The sequence below is a fragment of the Panthera tigris genome, chromosome D2 (assembly GCF_018350195.1).
Source record: "Panthera tigris isolate Pti1 chromosome D2, P.tigris_Pti1_mat1.1, whole genome shotgun sequence".
In the NCBI taxonomy this organism is placed as follows: domain Eukaryota; kingdom Metazoa; phylum Chordata; class Mammalia; order Carnivora; family Felidae; genus Panthera; species Panthera tigris.
This window is the reverse complement of record NC_056670.1, coordinates 69,109,041-69,118,046: the sequence shown is the minus strand read 5'-3', so window position 1 is coordinate 69,118,046 and position 9,006 is coordinate 69,109,041. Positions and strand designations below refer to the sequence as shown.

Genomic DNA, 9,006 nt, shown 5'->3' with positions numbered 1-9,006 from the left:
ATCAGTCTAGGGTCCACGAGGGTAGAACGCGTGTGCATACTGTTCACCCTGTCATACGTTATAAGGTCTGCAGCATAGACCAGGCTCGCAACATCTGTGTTCAATAAGGACTTGAGTACCTACTATTCTAAGTGATTTCCTTACCGAAGTTGATAATACGTCTACATCAGAGCCCTCGGGAAGGCTGCCCTTGGGCTATACAAGGCAAAGCCTGCGTGCCCAGAATGGCAGTCCAAGTAGCGTGTGGTGTCCAAAGAATGGAGGACGACATCCAGTCCCAGCAGATACAGCTATCCCCAGAAAAACGTTACTCACCAGCCACATCTTTAGTTGTACTAGTGCTAAACTTGGGGTTCAGTTCTATAGTTTGGCGTCGAGGGGCAAACATACAGGTTGGCCAGCATTCTCCGCCAGGAAAGAGCCAAGGACGAGAAACAATTACGCCTGCTGGCCATTCTAAGGTAAGTCATCTCCACCAGTGTAGAAAGCATTCTGTCTTTTCGAAAGCATTTGCATGAACATGGCAAGTGCTTTGGAAGGAATTCCTGGAGCCCTCCAGTTAAGGCAAATCCAGTAAGTGAAAAGTGACTTTATACAAAAAGGCCGATTCAGGGGAATCGCTCGCTTTATAAAAGAATGCCTCACTTTACAAAAATATTTCCCTCCAGCATTTCCTTCTACATCGAGCCCTTGTTAGCACATTAATAACATGAGACCATTGTATAAAAATAGTGATGGCCTCATCACTTTTAGGGGCACTTCTGCTGTGGGGATGAGGCGAGTAAGGACTGGGGGGCAAGTTTATAGACGGGGGCAAGACTTCAGCTGTTATTAGCAAGGACCCTTTGTCCCCCAGCACATCTATGTTCCAGCAGCCCCCAGTGTTACCAGCTGAAACCTCCTGAGACCCCTGGGAGACAGCTGTGGGCAGGGATGCCATCATGGATTTCACAAGAGGGAGGGAAATCCCGGCTCTGAGAGCCTGAGTGACTCATCCAAGGTCACCAGCCAGTCAGTGGGCAGGCTTGGGGCCCTCCCTGCTGGCAACCCTGCCCTAGCATGCTGTGGATGTTTAAAAGCTCAGAAGTCTCTTCCTCCAGAAGCTCAATGCCCCTCCCCTTGAGTGTGGGCTCAACACTAAGGTAGAAAACAGAAAGGGAAATGTAGTAACTTTACCGGAGAGAAACCTCACAAATACCACCTTACTGAACGTTAACAGCCAGGTTAACATCACCAGTAATAAAATGCTTGCTGTCATGTGCCCCTGGATATGATGCACCAAAAGGCACATCATCTCTATAATACTCTTCTTAAACCCTGTAACTTTGGTTTGATTATGAGAAAACATGCGTCAAATTCAAATGCAGGGACAATCTGCAAAATACCTGACCGCTGCTCTTTAAAAGCGTCAAGGTCATAAAAGTCAAGGAAAGACTGAAAAATGGTCACAGACTAGAGGGGACCAAGGACACATGAAGAACTAAATGTAATATAGGATCACAGATGGGACCCTGAAACAGAAGACCGACATTAGTGGAAAAACCGGGGAAATCTGAGTAAGTCTGTAAGTTTAGTTAATAGTATTGTACCAGGGTTAATATCTTAGTTGTGATAATGTACCATATTTATATAAGGACATAATATTAGAGGAAGCTGGGTGAAAAGCATATGGGGACTTTGTACTGTCTTTGTACCTCTTCTGTAAATCTAAAATTTTATTTTCAAAGTTTTCCTCTTGTTTAAAAAAATTGTTTTTAATGTTTATTTTTGAGAGAGAGAGAGAGAGAGAGAGAGACAGAGCATAAGTGGGGGAAGGGCAGAGAGTGAAGGAGACACAGAATCCGAAGCAGGCTCCAGGCTCTGAGCTGTCAGCACAGAGCTCGACGCGGGGCTCGAACGCACAAACTGTGAGATCATGACCTGAGCCAAAGTCGGATGCTTGACCGATTGAACCACCCAGGTGCCCTCCCTCTTGTTTTTACAGAGGGGAAAGGCAGGCAGTACTGTGGCTGGGTGCACATTTGGCCAGCCTGGGAAGTTTTGGCTGCTTCTGGGGAAAGAGCTGCATCACATTCTCTAAATTCTGCACAACACCACACGACCCATCCCCTCTTCTGAGATGAGCCCAGCTGCTGGTTGGTGTGACTGTGCCCAGGGGATGTCAAGGAGGCTCAGTCAGACAGCTGGGCCAGCAGAACTAGGGAGGAAAATGAACACAATCTCTATGGATGCAGGACTCAAGATGCTTCTCAGAATGATTTTCAAGACTTAGGGAATCTCATGATTCCAGAACCCAAAGGTAATCAGCCATAGTCTATTAACTACACTTGTCAATGTCATGCATACGCAATGGTCAAAAGGAGAGGAAGGGACCCTAAGAGTTTCATGGTTCTATGGGGTTGGGGCGGAATCAGAGTTTCTTGCCCATTCTGAGAAGCTCTAAAGATGACCACCAACAATTTCTTCTTGTCAGGTTGTGACCAGAGCTCAACCCATCAAGCAACCATCACTGGGGGGGATCTCTTTTCTCCTATCCTTGAATCCGAATTGACTTTTGATTTGCTTTGGCCAATAGAATGTGGCAGAAGTGGTGCCATGCTGGTTCTGGGTCTAGCCTTTAAGAGTCTGGCGGCTTCTATATTTTCTCTCGAAGCCAGCTCTGACACCCAAGACCACTATGCTGTGAAGAAACCTGAGTTAGCCATGAGGAGAGGCTAAATAGAGGAACAATGAGTGAGTGAAAGCTTGAACGTTCCAGCCCAGTTCAACTGATGTACAAAAAAGAAGAATCACCCTGCTGATCCCACTCAGTTCACAGAACCAGGGGAAATAACAGAATATTGTTCTTGTAAACCACTGAGCTTCGGGTTGATTTGTCACACGGCAATGGATAACTAAAACACTCACTGATGTGCTTTTTCTCCTTTTTCCTAAACTTTTATACTTGTTTTCATACATTCCAATGCTTCTTTAAACTCAAGGAGTCAGAATAAATGGAAAGGTATGCCTCATTTACATAAAGTTCTGAAATAAGGAATTGGATGTCAGACTATGCTATTTCTCTGCTCCTATGCTCCATCCTGCCTTCCCATCTCACCTTGGACAAAAGCCATGCTATCAATATGGCACGTAAGAGCCCTTATGATCTCTTCTCTACCCCTTGCCTCGCTGACCTCGACCTCAACCACTCCTTGTGCTTGATATTCCTTGACTATGAAGGACACGTGGACATCAGGACCTTCGTGTTTGCTCTTCCTGTGCTTGGAATGTTCTTCTCCTAGGTGTATCCATGACTTTCTCTTTACTGCCTTCATCAAGTCTTTACTCAACTGTTACCTTGTAATGAGATCTTTCCTAGCCTGATTGGAAATTGCTACTCTCCCCTTCTCTGACCCACTTATCCCCTTGCTTTTTTTTTTCTCCATAGCATTTAATGCCACTTAGCATATTGCATATTATTATTCAACAAACATTGTTTGTGGTCATCTTTCTTTAGTAGAACCTCTGCTCCAAGAAAGCAGAGGTTTTTGCTTATTTCATGCACTGCTATGAATCCAGAACTTAAATCTGCATGTGGCACAAAATTGACATTCGCTACATCTTCATTGGACGGGTGAATGGATTTTCTAAAACCCAGAGCCTCAAACCTGGATGGTTGAGGCTGACGTGTGAAGGACAGTCTCACTTACTGGCAAAGGATGGCATTGGCGTTCGGCTCTATTAGACAAGAGAGAATCACAAGAGTAGTTAGGAGACCCTCAAGCCAGAGGTCGGCAACCTCTTTCTCTGAAAAGCCAGATAGTAAATATTTCAGGCTGCATGGGCCATATGGTCTGTATCACAAACAAGTCTGTGTCATTGTAGTGTGAAATCAGCCACGGGCAACGTGTAAACAAGTGATTGTGACTTAGGCTCCAATTAAACTGTATTTATGGGCACTGGAATTTGAACTTAATTTTGCATTATGTGTCACAAAATATTATTATTTTTCTGATTTTTTTTCAATGATTTAAAATGTAAAAAACCATTCTAGACTTGCAGGTCACACAAAAATAGATGGTGAGCCGATTCGGGCTGCCGTTTTCTGACCAACACTATTAACAATCTCCAAGTGACTCAAAGTGTGGGAGAAGAATTCAATTTCCAGGGAGACTAGCCAGAAGATTATTCATTTTTAAAGACGTATTATTTGTAATATGACTTCATGAATATTCATGGTGATTTTTGCATTCTAGTTACTTTTATAGCCAATATGCCTGGGTGAGAAAGCACAGGGCAGTAGCCAAGTGAGAAGAGCCAATCTTTAGGCTGGGTATGCCAAATCCACTAACCCATACTTCCTCCCTCTGAGACAGAGAGAGCCCACGTGGGAGGAAGCAATGGCAGGCAATCATAGATAGGGTGACACAGGAATCAGGCTGATAAAGGTGTTAAGGCTGTGACTTTGTTTCTTGTGTGGGCCAGTTAGCTGTTGACTGAAGTCTGCACCTCTGGCCCCAGGCGCCTGTCTTGTGTAGGTTGGAAAGGTGGGCAGGGGGGAATCTCACAGGAGGTGCATTTCCAACCCAATGCCTTTCTGACCACAGGAGAGGTGAGCCATTTTACCCATCAAAACATCAGACGGCATTAATGTCTCTGGCCAAGGTGCTGGACTTTGTGATCTCTGGAGGTGTATTGTGGGAGGGACAGGACCAGAGATGACAAGATGTCACTTTGGACTGAAAAAGGATATATTGGGGAAAATGGTAGAATGAAAAAATTCCAAACATATGCAGAAGTAGAGAACAAAGTAAACTGAGCCCCTAGTTACCCCATCACCCAGCTTCAAGGACGGTCACCTCCTAGACAAACCTGTTTCATCCATAGCCCCACCTTAGATGATTGGAGCAAATTCCAGATATCATGTCATTTCATTAGGCAAAGGCTATTTTGATTACACAGGAATTCATTATTTAGAATGCAAAAGCTACTCAAAATTCATTTAGAAAAGTGAAAAAATAAGCAAAAGAAAAGCAACAAAAATAATCCATGTTTTTACCACCAAGAGGTAATCATTGTTAGCCATTTTTCCTTCTATTTTTTAAAGAACAAAAAAGTATCTTACTATACATAGCTTTGGGAGCTTGATTTTCCCCCTCGTTGATATAGCTATGATACATCTTTCCATGCTAATAAATATACATCTACATTATAGCTTCTTGGGGGGCTGGGTACAGTATACTTTACTGACTGTACATGATAAGGTAGGTCTCCCCAAGTCCCTCCCCTTCTTCAGAGGGTCTAGGATGGAAACTGTAGAGGTTGGGAGATTATCAGCGTGCTGGGGGATGAGTTGGGGCAAGGACTCCCCAGCAACTGAGGGCCTCTCTCTTCCTCTTGCTCTCACTGGGGGGTGGTCCAGGGGGCTCTTACTCCTTGGAGGCCCTGGGGACCATAATGTTGCTGTAGCCAAATTCATTGTCATACCAGGAAATGAGCCTGACAAAGTGGTCATTGAAAGCAATGCCAACCCCAACATCACAGGTGGAGGAGTAGGTGTCTCTGATAATGTTGCAGCAGACAATCTGGTCCTCAGTGTAGCCCAGGATGCCCTTGAGGGGACCCTCTGACACCTGCTTCGTCACCTCTTTAATATCATCATGTTTGGCAGCTTCCTCCAGGCAGCAGGTCAGATCCATGACTGATACATTGTGGGTGGGGACAAAGAAGGCCATGCCAGTGAACTTCCCATTCAGATCAGGGATGACCTTGCCTACAGCCTGGGCAGTGCCAGTATAAGCAGGGATGACATTCTGGGCAGCCATTATGCCGCAGCTCCCCAGAGGGGCCATCCATGATTTTCTGGGTGGCGGTGATGGCATGGACTGTGGTCATGAATCCCCGCACAATGCTGAAGTTGTCATAGATGACCTCGGCCAGAGGGGCCAAGCAGTTGGTGGTGCAGGAGGCGTTGCTGACAATCTTGAAGGAGTTGCCATACTTCTCACGGTTCACACCCATCACAGACATGGGGGTATTAGCAGAAGGGGCAGAGAGGATGACCCTCTTCATCCCACCTGTCAGGTGAGCTCCAGTCTTCATGGTGGTGGAGACCCCAGTGGACTCCACAGCACAGTTAGCACCAGCATCAGCCCATTTGATGTTGGTGGAATATCGCTCTTGGAAGATGGAGATGGGCTTTCCATTAATGACGTGTGTCCCATTCTCAGCCTTGACTGTGCCGTGGAATTTGCCATGGGTGAAATCATAACAAAACACGAAGACCATGTAGTTGAGGTCAATGAGGTGGTCACTGATGGCAACAATATCCACTTTTCCCGAGTTAAAAGCAGCCCTGGTGACCAGGCATCCGATACGGCCAAATCCGTTTACTCTGACCTTCACCATTGTGTCTTGGGGACACTGCTGGCCCTGCACCAGAAGATGTGTCTGTCTAGTGAATGGGGAGGACCAGAGTGCATTACAGTTCTTAATGGCGCCGTGTGTATCCACGATGTGATGCTTCCTTATTCTTAAAACCATGTCCTTGTTGGTATGTATTTAGGTTAATTAAAAAATTTTGACTATTGGGGCGCCTGGGTGGCTCAGTCGGTTAAGCGGCCGACTTCGGCTCAGGTCATGATCTCGCGGTCTGTGAGTTCGAGCCCCGCGTCGGGCTCTGTGCTGACAGCTCAGAGCCTGGAGCCTGTTTCAGAGTCTGTGTCTCCCTCTCTCTGACCCTCCCCCGTTCATGCTCTGTCTCTCTCTGTCTCAAAAATAAATAAACATTAAAAAAAAAAAAAAAAAATTTTGACTATTATAATCACCTTGTAAGAAACATTTTTGACCAGATATCTCGTACCCTTGTTTGATCATTTCCTTTGGATGAGTTACAAGAGGTAGAATTCCTAGGGCAAAGGCCTCCACATATTTAGAGATTTTTATTCATATTGTCAAGATGCTTTCTAGTAAGGTGATACTAAGGTCATACCAAGTAAACCAGGAATGCAGAAGAGCGCCTGTTTGTCACATCCTCACCAGCAGGGAGTATTGATATTCTTCTAGCCTTTGCCAATACAATCGGTTGAAAAATGTATCTTGTCATTTTAATTTGCATTTCTTTGATCACTAGGGAGGCCATTTTGAAAATGTTGGCTGGCCGAATTTTTGGATTTATTTTTTAAATTTATTATGGAAATTAAAAAAAAAACATAAATGCAGAGACCAATCCCTCTGTAGCCATCACCCCACTTCGACATTTACAACATGTGGCCAGTCTTTCTTCGCTTATATCATCCTCCTTCCCCTTCACATACATGACATATACACCACATTGTTTTATTTAAAAAAGTATTTTTAATTTTTTAAATTTGAGATAGAGAGCAGAGCATGAGTGGGGGAGGGGGTAGAGGGAGGGGGAGGGAGGGGGAGAGAGAGAGAGAGAGAGAGAGAGAGAGAGAGAGAGAGAATCTCAAGCAGACTCCACTCTCAGTGCAGAGCCGGATGCGGGACTCAGTCCCATGACCCATGACTTGATACCCGAGTAGAAATCAAGAATCTGTCGCTCAACTAACTGAGTCACCCAGGGGCCCCTATACCACATTATTTTAAATCAGATCTCAAGCATCATATCTATTATACATTTTCAGCATACATACTAAATGCAAAAGGATTCTTTATTCTGTTATCACAGAGCTGTGATATTACTACCAAACTTAAAAATAACAATAATTGGGGTTGCCTGAGTGGCTCAGTTGGCTAAGTGTCCAATTCTTGATCTCACCTCAGGTCTTGATTTCAGCATCATGAGTTCAACCCTGTATTGAGCTCCATGCAGGGTGTGAAGCCGACTTAAAAAATAATAATAATAACATAACAATAATTTGTTAAGACACCTGCAAGTATCCAGTGTTCAGATATGTTTGTTTCATGTTTGTTTGTTTATTTAAAACATTTTCTTTAAATCTTCATTTATTTCAGGGGCGCCTGGGTGGCTCAGTCAGTTGCGTGTCCGACGTCGGCTCAGGTCATGATCTCGCGGTCCGTGAGTTCGAGTCCCGCGTCGGGCTCTGTGCTGACAGCTCAGAGCCTGGATCCGGCTTCAGATCCTGTGTCTCCCTCTCTCTCTGCCCCTAACCCACTCGCATTCTGTCTCTGTCTCTGTCAAAAATAAACATTAAAAAAAATTTTTTTTAAATCTTCATTTATTTTTGGGAGACAGAGCATGAGCAGAGGAGGGGCAGTGAGAGAGGGAGACGCAAAATCGAAAGCAGGCTCCCGGTTCTGAGCTCTCAGCACAGAGCCTGGCACGGTGCTCCAACTCATGAACCATGAGATCATGACCTGAGCCAAAGTCCGACTCTCAGCTGATTGAACTACCCAGGCACCCCTGTTTATGGTTTAATAGTTGGCTTATTTGAATGAGAATCTAGTAAAGGTCCACACTTTTCAATGTGGTTGATATGTCTCTGAAATCTGTCTCTGTTACTTTTTTGTTAGATTTGAGTTTATGTGTTAAGTAAACCCTGTCCCCAATGTAGGGCTCAAACTCATAATGCGGAGATCAAGAGTTGCTTGCTCTACTGACGGAGCCAGTCAGGCTGCCTTCTTTTTTATTGACTTGAAACGCACCTAACATACAAGTAACCATTTTAAAGTGTATAATTCAGCAGCATTTAGTGCATTCACGACGTTGTGTAACTGGGACCCCTCTCTAGTTTCCAACATTTTCATCACCCCAGAAGAACGTCCTGCACCCTTCAAGTAATTATTTCCCTTCCCTTCCAGCCCCCAGACGCTCCACTCTCATTTTGTACTTTGAAAGTCATATTGTTAGTATTAATATCTATATTATTATTTGGAAATGATTCCCAATATATCAAATGAGTAATCATGTTAGTGTTCTTAGGAACCAAGATTTTCACCATCAAAGAAATAAATATGTAAAATCAAGTCAGTTAAAATTGGTTATCCAGTATAAGTTAATGATGTAGTTTCCCTTAAAAAAATATTTTCCAATGCTTTCCA

The 9,006-nt window shown here is 44.3% G+C and overlaps 1 pseudogene; it reads right to left on the bottom strand.

Moving 5' to 3' along the window:
- Nucleotides 1-5,408: 5,408 nt before the first annotated feature.
- Nucleotides 5,409-6,453, bottom strand: LOC102961605 (annotated as a pseudogene).
- Between the last annotated feature and the right edge of the window lie 2,553 nt (nt 6,454-9,006).